Genomic DNA, 10,773 nt, shown 5'->3' with positions numbered 1-10,773 from the left:
ACCACCAGGAAAGCCGGTATTTCCCTACCACGAGCTGAGCTCGGGATTACCGTTCTGTGCTATTTTTTCCTACCCCGAGCTCAGCTCAGGGTTACCGCCAAGGATGATAATAAACAATACCTTGTGGTATTTTTCTGATTAAAGTCCTCTCCCATTTATTTCACATGCACTATATAATTCCAGTCTCTACTGGATGTGGGAACACAGCAAGACTTAACATTGCATCATTCTCTAATATTTGCAGTTTACACACTACTCAGCATTCTAAATGTTTTTTACAGAACAGGCAGTGAACCTTTGACCTGTCCTGAACTGTTCTCTGCAAAAGAAAAAACAATACAGTTAAGATAACAGGCTTCAGATCACAGAGCTCTCTGCGACTTTGAAAGTCATGGAGCTCAATGGCAATTTGCATAGATAACAACTGGAGCTTCTTAACTCTTCCTGCACTGGAAACAACATTAGACTCATGTCTCTGCTCCTAATGCTTTATTTCTTAGCTGTACTACACATACAATTCATTATATCATAATTTTTTTCCGCTTCAGTGTCTCTTTAAGCATGACCCCCATGCTGTTTACATTGTGGACGGCATTAAGTCTTCCCCAGCTGGTAAAGTTCATGGCGTTTACCCAAAATAGAGGACAGTGGTTTCATTTGGCCAAGTTTACCCAGTCAATGTCTGCTTCACATGATCCATTGCAAAACCTTCATGGGAAGTAATAGGGATGATGTGTACAATGTCTATATTTGTCTCCATAACTCATGATAGTAGCAGCCATGCAACCATGTTTATGTAACACGTATATATTAGTATGAAGTCGTATGATTTCAACTATCTATGGTGAGAAAGTCAAACTGTAGAAGAAACTGAAGACCATGTGACCTGATTGCCTTTATTATATAAGTCAGCCTATTGCACCACAGATAGAACTGCTCTGAAGACTCACAGCTGTGTATAGATCCAGTGCTGACTGATCTAAGTAAGTATCTACAGGGCTGCCATTTATTATACCTTTATATCCAAGTGAATGTAGCTGTGTATTCTGCTTTCTGATTTAGGAGGTGTTATTATTTCTCTGATTTCCTCATCTTGGTAACGCATTGAAGGCTTTTCTTTCCAAATGTTATTTTATTACTTAGATGGAGTGTTATTATTTAAACACCCAAAAGATGTTTTATATGCACACAGCGCCCTTGTACAAGTGATATCGTTATTTTGTATTTACGCCGTGCCCTTTTTTTTACACTTGGCGCCAATAACGAAACGATTTACATTGATGTGAATGGGGCACCCTTTTTAATAGGTGTCGTTATTATATTCTACCTGTATAATTAGATACTGTATATCTAACGTTATTAATGCCCTGATTTTGATTTGTTATTTATAGACTTTATTGACAGATCCCCAACATGCTGACCATGAAGAAATCCCTGTTGCTGCTTTTCTTCCTTGGGATGATCTCTTTCTCTCTTGCTGAAGATGACAAGTAAGTGTTATTTAAAAAATGAATTGAAAGTACAGCAGTAAATTCTCCACATCTGAATGTATGCAAGAATGAAAATGGTAGTTTACCTAACTCCTTGGTCTTTTGGGAATCTTCGCACCTTGATATCTTATCTTAATCTTAGATATTGCTATAATTGCCTTGTTTTTATTTAACTTAAAGTGGTCTGAAACTCCGACGTAACATTCATTAAAAATGTGTTTTCCTAATTTTTATTACTCATACCACTGGTGCACGGAAGGGGGGGTTCCGGGTGTCTGGAACACCCCCTGCACCGAGACCGGAAGTGGGGCTGCCGTTTGTGTGCAGCCGAGGGTCCCATCTGACTGGCAGCACGAGCAGGGGTACCCGAGGCCTCACGCTGCGGGGGGTCTTGCTTGCTGCTGGCGGCGGGGGAGCGGGCGTACGGGCACTAGCACTGCGGGGAGAAGACTTTCCACTTACCTTCCTCGATCCTGCCAGCTTCTATCTACATCCTGTCCCGGCCGGCGTCTGTCGTTATGGTAACAGCTCCCCCTGTGATGACATAACCGCATGTCATCACAGGGGGAGCTCTTACTGATGCGACGCGCGCCGGGAGAGGCTGAAGATAGAAGCTGCGTGCAGGATGAACACAGGTAAGTAAAAACTCCTCTCTCCCTGCTCCCCCCGCCTAGCCTAACTAATGTATACTGGGCATATACCTATCTAATCTATACTGGGGGACATATACTTATCTAATCTATACTGGGGGCATATACCTATATAATTTATACTGGGGGACATATACTTATCTAATCTATACTGGGGGCATATACCTATCTAACTTATACTGGGGGCATATACCTATCTAATCTATACTGGGGGACATTTACCTATCTAATCTATACTGGGGGACATATACCTATCTAATCTATACTGGGCATATACTTATCTAACTTATACTGGGGGACATATACCTATCTAATCTATACTGGGGGACATTTACCTATCTAATCTATACTGGGGGGCATTTACCTATCTAATCTATACTGGGGGCATATACCTATCTAACCTATACTGGGGGACATATACCTATCTAATCTATACTGGGCATATACTTATCTAACTTATACTGGGGGACATATACCTATCTAATCTATACTGGGGGACATTTACCTATCTAATCTATACTGGGGGCATATACCTATCTAACCTATACTGGGGGCATATACCTATCTAATCTATTCTGGGCATATACCTATCTAATGTATACTGGGGGCATATATTTATCTAATCTATTCTGGGCATATACCTATCTAATCTATACTGGGGGCATATACCTATCTAATCTATACTGGGGGGCATATACCAAGTCCCGGCCCTAGACTTTTTGCTGCCTGAGGCAAGCTTTAAGCAAACCCCCCCCCCCCCCCCAAGCCGTGGGTGTGAGGGGCCGCCGGAGCTGGAGGGGATAGCGGGCAGGAAGGGGGTATTGGGCCTAGCGGCGGGGAGGGGGGTCGGACCCCCCTCCCTTGCCTGGGTCCCCCGTCCTCCGCTCCTCTCCAGCTTTAAAAAGTTGCGTGGCTGGCTGGCTGGCTGGCTGCAGCTGTAAGAGGCAACGGGCGGGGATCACTCACCTCTTCCTTGTGCCGCCCCCCCAGAAGTGCCGCCTGAGGCAAAAGTTTCACCCCGCCTCATGGGCAGGCCGGCCCTGCATATACCTATCTAATCTATATTGGGGGGCATATACCAATATAATCTATACTGGGGGGCATATACCAATATAATCTATACTGGGGGCATATACCTATAGCCTATACTGAGGGCATATACCTATCTAACCTATACTGGGGGCATATACCTATCTAACCTATACTGGGGGGCATATACCTATCTAATCTATACTGGGTATATACTTATCTAATCTATACTGGGGGACATATACCTATCTAATCTATACTGCGGACATATACCTGTCTAATCTATACTGCGGACATATACCTATCTAAGCTATACTGGGGGCATATACCTATCTAACCTATACTGGGTGCAACTATATGGGCTACCTATAGGGGGAGGGGGGGCTATAGCTGGCTACCTATACTGCGGGCACCTATACCTGTCTCCACGTTGGGGGCACATTTTACGCCCTCACCCTGGATGCAATTTAGTCTAGAAACTGCTAGTATTTGGCTCCACCCACACCATGTTTTGGCCACGACCACAGGCCACTTTCAGGAAACCCCCCCCCCCCCCCTTGGAAATCCTGGATTTGCCCCTGCATACAATTATCATATTTGCTTTTGTACACAAGTCATATTGTCTGTTTACAAATTACAAGTTTCCAAAGTGTAATTTATCTTTCCCTGAAAGCTGCAATTGCATTTTATTCAAACTGCATTTTATTATATATTAACATCTTCTTATTAGCTGTTCTGAGCTGTTAGTGTGCTTGAAGCACAGAAAGCTTCACAGTGAGCTCCTTTTCACTTGTTACACTGTGTTTACACACATTGTAACAACATTGGAATGCAAACAAAGATACTGTTATCTCCAGTATGGATGCTGATTTGAAACTGAATAGCAGGACAAAGTGTTTTGTTTAACCATTTCAGTGATGTTCTTCTAATAAAAATTCTGGAACAGTAGCTTTCAAGCTATGAGGAATCTTTTAGAGCAAAGTAGAAATGCTGACTTTCAGACCACTTTAACTAGAAAATTACTTGCCAAATTTTGCTTGTTGGATGCTTAAGTTTTTTATAGAAGTGAGATAAAAAAAATGGCCCCTATTCAATCCATTTTCTCTCAGGAACATTTTATTAATACATTTTAAGCCCCAGCATTCTAGGAAATACTCACAATAAATATGATTTTACTGTTTTTTAGTACTTTTTATTTGTTTAATGCTTAAAAATTATTTTGCAGATGAAATGAAAAATGATAAAAATAATAAAAATAAAATAATCATTTTAGTTCTGGGAGTAAATTCCCACTTTAAAGAGAACCCGAGGTGGGCAGATGGTGGTCAGATGGGACACATATTCAACAAGGGGCACGCTGGATTTGTTGGAATGGCTGTGGTTCTATCTGTGTACAAGCCAGGCAGCACTGCGCAGACACAATGATGGCCCGAGCCTTCACAGTAGCATGGAGCTGCTCATACGTGGCTTTCTCCTCCATGCATGAGTAACTCTGTGGTACTGTGCAAATCCAGCCATCATTGCATCAGAAGAGGGTCTTGGTGAATAGCAGTTTGGTTCAAGAAGATCAGGGAAGCCTTTGGATCTTCTAGACCCTTCCCTCTAGCAATATAGGTGTCTAACTTTTGGCTTTTTTGTCAGAAGTTTACGTTAAATGGATCAGTTACTAGAAACATTTGATTTGAATCACTAATATAAACTTCTGCCTATCACCATTCATATAAGGAACATTTCTTTTTTTATTCACAAGGGATCTCTTGATTTTAGTCTTCCCCATGTGATCACACACTATACAACACAGGTGGCCGTGCATTTTACAGCAACACACAGCCCTTGTGCTGCACTCTGTTGCTGTAGGTTGTTGCACAGATCCAATTCACACCGAATAGACAGCACCGAGTTCACATAAAACTGCACTACACACACTGCTACATAGCGCATAAGTGGGAATGTTAGACAGGCACTCTACTTTCTGATGTCCTTGGGTATTGCACACAGACCATCTTCAATTTTTTTTTTTGGGGGGGGGGGGGGGGGGAGGGGCACCAGGGCCGGCCTTAGGTTTCACAGCGCCCTGAGTGAAACCTGATTTTTGTGCCCCCCCTTCATCCTCTTCCCATGTGCCCACACACACACGCCCATATGCAATTCACCTTTTCTCCTGAGATATCTCCTAGGACAGTGATTCCCAACCTTTTTGACGTTGTGACACATCACGTCAAATGCTCAGATCTCAATGACACGTCACATGTGTATAATAGAAAAAATACTATCAATAACCACAAATGGCTGGAAAGAATGCATTATCCTGAATACAGTTAAAAATGAAGGCTAGAACCTTTCAGGAATATTAATAAAAACAATCAGTGGCACAGTTAACCCCTCCCCCCCCATTTAGAATGATAGCACAGCACCGACATTTTGCACCACGCGTTATAGCCGCAGTGCGCCCCCCCAAAAAAAAACATGCCCTCAGACTCAGTATAGGTAGGTAGCCAGATATAGGTGCCCCCAGTATAGGATCTCATGTGTAGGTGCCCTCAATATAGGTAGCCAGACATAGGTACCCCCATTATAGGAAGTCAGTTGAAGGTCTCCATCCCGCGTACGTACAAAAAGGGCGCCCGGACAAAAAGGGCGCGGGGTGTAAACTCTAAATAATAATTAATCATGAATAGGGTTTATAAAAATAGTGTGCTATATTTCGTTTACAGATAAGGTTTAACAAAATTATAAATCATTAAATAATGTTTATGAAGTCGGAAATTGTGAAAACGTTAATCTTCCCTGTTTCTAAAGTTAAACTTATAATTACGTTTATGAAAAAAACAATAATATATGTTTAATTGTTATAATTCTATATTATTGTGAATAACCTTCATTTACGGTTTGTTCTTATAATAAAATCTGAAAATATTCTTTATAACGATGATATAAATATAACTACGTTCGTAATAAGTGTTGTAAAACATTAGTAATTATTACTAAAATTTTACTAAAACTATACCTAAGCCTACTCTTACACAGAACCCTCCCTGTACCTATCCCTAACCCCTAGACCCCCCTGTTGGTGCCTAAACCTAAGACCCCCCTGTTGGTGCCTAAACCTAAGACCCCCCTGTTGGTGCCTAAACCTAAAACCTCCCTGTTGGTGCCTAAACCTAAGACCCCCCTGTTGGTGCCTAAACCTAAGACCCCCCTGTTGGTGCCTAAACCTAAAACCTCCCTGTTGGTGCCTAAACCTAAGACCCCCCTGTTGGTGCCTAAACCTAAGACCCCCCTGTTGGTGCCTAAACCTAAGACCCCCCTGTTGGTGCCTAAACCTAAGACCCCCCTGTTGGTGCCTAAACCTAAGACCCCCCTGTTGGTGCCTAAACCTAAGACCCCCCCTGTTGGTGCCTAAGTAACCCTCCCTGTACCTACCCCTAACCCCTAGACCCCCCTGTTGGTGCCTAAACCTAAGACCCCCCTGGTGGTGCCTAAACCTAAGACCCCCCTTTATTATGTGGATAATAATGTTTTACTAATTGTGGATGCAAAAAATATTTTGCAATTTACGTTACGCACTGATCGCTTTATTTTGTGAATAATAATGTTTTACAAACAGTAAGGGATAAAACTTTAAATAATGTTTTAATTAGTTAAATAAGATAAATATGTTTAGTATTTTTATAAACGTTATTCGGCACGGGTGCATTTTATAAACGTAAATCACCACAAGCACACTTATAAATCATTAAAAATCTCCTGGCGCCGTTTGTAAACGTTATTTATGTCCTGCGCCCTTTTTTCCTGCTCGGCGCCCATTAAACGCTATTTATTATGAGAGTGAATGGCGGCGCCCTTTTTGTCCACTAGCGGCATGCGCCCTTTTTTCCCGCTTCCCTCCATCCCCCCTCATAAGTAGCCAGGCATAGGTTCCTCCAGTATAGGTAGCCATGTGTTGGTGCCCTCAGTAAAAGTAGCCAGCTATAGGTGCCCACAGTATAGGAAATCAGGTGTAGGTGCCCTCACTATAGGCAACCAGCTATAGGCGCCCCTTGGAAGCTGGCGCCCTGAGCGACCGCTCTGGTCGCTCAGGTCAAAGGCCGGCTATGGGGGGCACGATGGCTAGCTAGTGGGGTGCATTTGGGTGATCAAAATCAATGTTTGTATGGTGACCTTTAGATATTTTTTGCCTAACTCAAGTAATAAAATGAGGGCTAACTAGTTCAGCAATGATAGGAACCAGATGTAAACATCACAAACAGGCTTTTGAGCAGAGCCTATTGTCCAACGGATGGCGTTACTATGGAAGAAAAGTTACCTTCAGATAAACTTGGCTAGTTGGCTGACATGCTTTAATCCTTACTTGCTAGCAAGCTGCTCCTGTGTGGACAGATCACAGACAAACCATTCCAGCCCCTAGCATGTGTCAGACTTCTCTACAAGCAAGGGGATAGGGAAGGTGCAGGAGGGAGAGAATTCCTTATGTTAGTAGTTAATTGTTGCTGCAGAATAGAGCTTGTATTTTCTAGAGAGGAAGTTTTGAATCAGGAGAAAACCATTTATTGGCTAATTTAAAAGAAAAACAGCAAGCTTTCAGCTAGTAATCATTCTTCAGACGCTATTCCCATTGACTGACAATGTTAGAAGTAGAACAAACAATCAGAGCTGGAACAAGGTCCTCCAGCACCCAAGGCTGAGACACCAAAGTGCGGCCCTCCATCCCTCCCACCCCAGACAACACACACTGATTGCTATTAAACTAAGAGGTGCCCCAGGGCCCCCAACCCCCCAACACCTTAATCTCTTTATATAATATCCCTGTGTCTCTGCATCTGCTATGTCCCTGTGTCAGTGCTTTTTTGCACTGCGCTTGTGCAGGGAGGGATGCAGAGACACAGAGGAGAGCTGAGGGAGGACGGGGCCAGAAGGGGCGGATGTGTGTGCACGCGGTGCGGGTGCGTAACTGGTGGGCGCATGCACGTGGCTGAGTGGTGACAGACCTAGCACATTTGTAAACGGGCTAGGGTCACTAGTCTCTAGTTATCTGGCTTGCAGTCACTGCCATGTATGTATTTTTTTTTTTGCAATATAAGTGTGATCCAGATACATTACTTACAAGGAATATTTCAAGTATTGTGAGGTATTTATGGCAAATAGATAAGACTTTTGATTTACTTAACACAGATTAAAGGATATCCGAAGTGACATGTGACATGATGAGATAGACATGTGTATGTACAGTGTCTAGCACACAAAATAACTATGCTGTGTTCCTTTTTTTCTTTCTCTGCCTGAAAGAGTTAAATATCAGGTAGGTAAGTGTCTGACTCAGTCCTGACACAGACAGGAAGTGACTACAGTGTGACCCTCACTGATAAGAAATTCCCCTTTTTACCTCTTTCTTGTTCTCAGAAGCCATTTTCTGCTAGGAAAGTGTTTTATAGTTGAAATTTCTTATCAGTGAGGGTCACACTGTAGTCACTTCCTGTCTGAGTCAGGACTGAGTCAGCACTTACATACCTGATATTTAACTCTTTCAGACAGAGAAAGAAAAAAAAGGAACACAGCATAGTTATTTGTGTGCTATGCACTGTACATACACATGTCTATCTCATCATGTCACATGTCACTTTCGGGAATCCTTTAGGCTGGCCAGGAGCCTGGAAACATTTCTGGAGCCTGGAAACAGTTAACCATATGTTACTTACTGGGGAAGGGGGGCACTTAGGAGGGGCACCAGGATTTCTGCAAGGGCCAGTGCCCCAGCATGCCCCAGTGTAGCGCCACCACTGATTGCATACTATACATGTTGCTGGAAAGCAGGTGGCAACGTGTATAGTGTGAATAAGGCCTTAGCCTGGCCAACTCATGTAGAGGAACTATTGTGATCTAGTGATGGTGTGTCTGACATGGTTGTTCTATATGAAAAGCTGCTACATAATTGTCATGTCATACTAATCTATTTCTGTACAGGAAAGAAGAGGAACGTGGAGAGGAAAATGTAGAGGAAGAACCAGGACATGATGAGAAAAAGAGACTTCTAGAAGGATTACCACTTGGACTTGGCCAATTGGTACACGGCTTAGGCGTCTAACCTTTTAATTAATGTCTCATTCCTGTGAAGTTTGATTATTATCATCTGACTACATATTAATCAGATGTCTTAATAAAAAAATATATACTTGACTAGTCCGCAGTGTCATTATTATTATTATTATTATTATCATTGTTGTTATTATGGCAAAACTCTTAGGCCTTGTTGACATCTAAAATCGCAATCGCTGATGCCAGCATTTTGCGATTTGGCGCGCGATTAATTTTAGCGCCTCCTGTGACCTGTCCCTTACCTGCACATTGTGATTTTTTTGTAAAGCGCTTTTCTAGGCGCTTTTGCAGAGCAATTTGTTTTTTCACCTCCTGACGCAAGTCAGGAAGTGACCTCTTTGACCTGAGGGAAATCGCTATACAAAGCGCTTTTTCAAGCGTTTTGCAATTTCTCTATACTTTCCATTAAGGCAAATCGCCCCAAAAATGGTACAGGCAGCGCTTTGGTAAGGCGATCGGAATTGAACCGCTCATATGTGAATCCTCTCATAGGGAATCATTGCACAAGCGGTTTTAGGGCGTTTTTGAAAATCGCCGGCGCTTAAAAAAAGCCAAAAGCGCCCTTAGTGTGAACAAGCCCAAACTGCGACTGAATGTGTCACAGCGCACACTGGAGAGCCAGAGAAATGTGTTGGGGAAGAACAATCATTATCAATAAGGCAAGCCGTATGAATTGAGAATTACTTATGCTTTAGAAGATGTCTCGCCTCCTGCAAGGATTTCATATCCCAGATCTGCAGACTGAGCAGTAATTGCTTGCTAGTGGCCTTGCCTCTGACTGTAACTTCTCATCTCATTTATCCCTGTGTTATGGGAGACTCTTGTTACAGGGAGGCATAAGCTGCAATTGAATCATATTAAAAAAAAAACACAGTGTTATTCAGTACAAAGTTATTTACATGTTCAGAGAATGAAAGGGAGGCTGAGCTACTGCTACTGAAAGAGGGACACTTAAGCCACGCCCCCTGTGCGGCCTTAAGCCACACCCCTGCTTTTGCAGGAGGGTGACAATGGGAGGAATGAGTTTGCGGAGGAGGGTGCCTGTGAGTGGGAGAGGGTGACACTGGGTGGAAAGGGGGGTGCCAGTGGGTGGGGGAGGAAGGTGCCAGTGGGTAGGAGGAGGGTGTTAGTGGAAAGTGGAGGGTGTCAGTGGGCAGAGAGGAGGGTGCCAGTGAGCAGGGAGGAGGGTGAACCTGAGTGGGGAGGAAGGTGCCAGTGGGTAGGAGGAGGGTACCTGTGGGTGGAAAGGAGGGTGACACTGGGTGGGGAGGAGGGTGCCAGTGGGTAGGAGGAGGGTGTCAGTGGGTAGGAGAAGGGTGCCACTGGGTGGAAAGGAGGGTGCCACTGGTTGGGGGAGAAAGGTGCCAGTGGGTAGGAGGAGGGTGACACTGGGTGGGGAGGAGGGTACCTGTGGGTGGAAAGGAGGGTGCCACTGTGTGGGGGAGAAAGGTGCCAGTGGGTAGGAGGAGGGTGACACTGGGTGGGGAGGAGGGTGCCAGTCAGCAAAGAAG

General features: G+C 43.7%; 1 long non-coding RNA gene across 1 annotated transcript; it reads left to right on the top strand.

Moving 5' to 3' along the window:
• Positions 1 to 845: 845 nt before the first annotated feature.
• On the top strand, positions 846 to 9,343 carry LOC137534614 (uncharacterized). The gene is made up of 3 exons (XR_011024376.1): positions 846 to 983; positions 1,392 to 1,490; positions 9,131 to 9,343. It is a non-coding gene; the product is annotated as an uncharacterized lncRNA (long non-coding RNA).
• Positions 9,344 to 10,773: the final 1,430 nt, after the last annotated feature.

The sequence above is a fragment of the Hyperolius riggenbachi genome, chromosome 10 (assembly GCF_040937935.1).
Source record: "Hyperolius riggenbachi isolate aHypRig1 chromosome 10, aHypRig1.pri, whole genome shotgun sequence".
Lineage (NCBI taxonomy): Eukaryota > Metazoa > Chordata > Amphibia > Anura > Hyperoliidae > Hyperolius > Hyperolius riggenbachi.
This window is presented reverse-complemented; position numbering and strand designations above follow the sequence as displayed.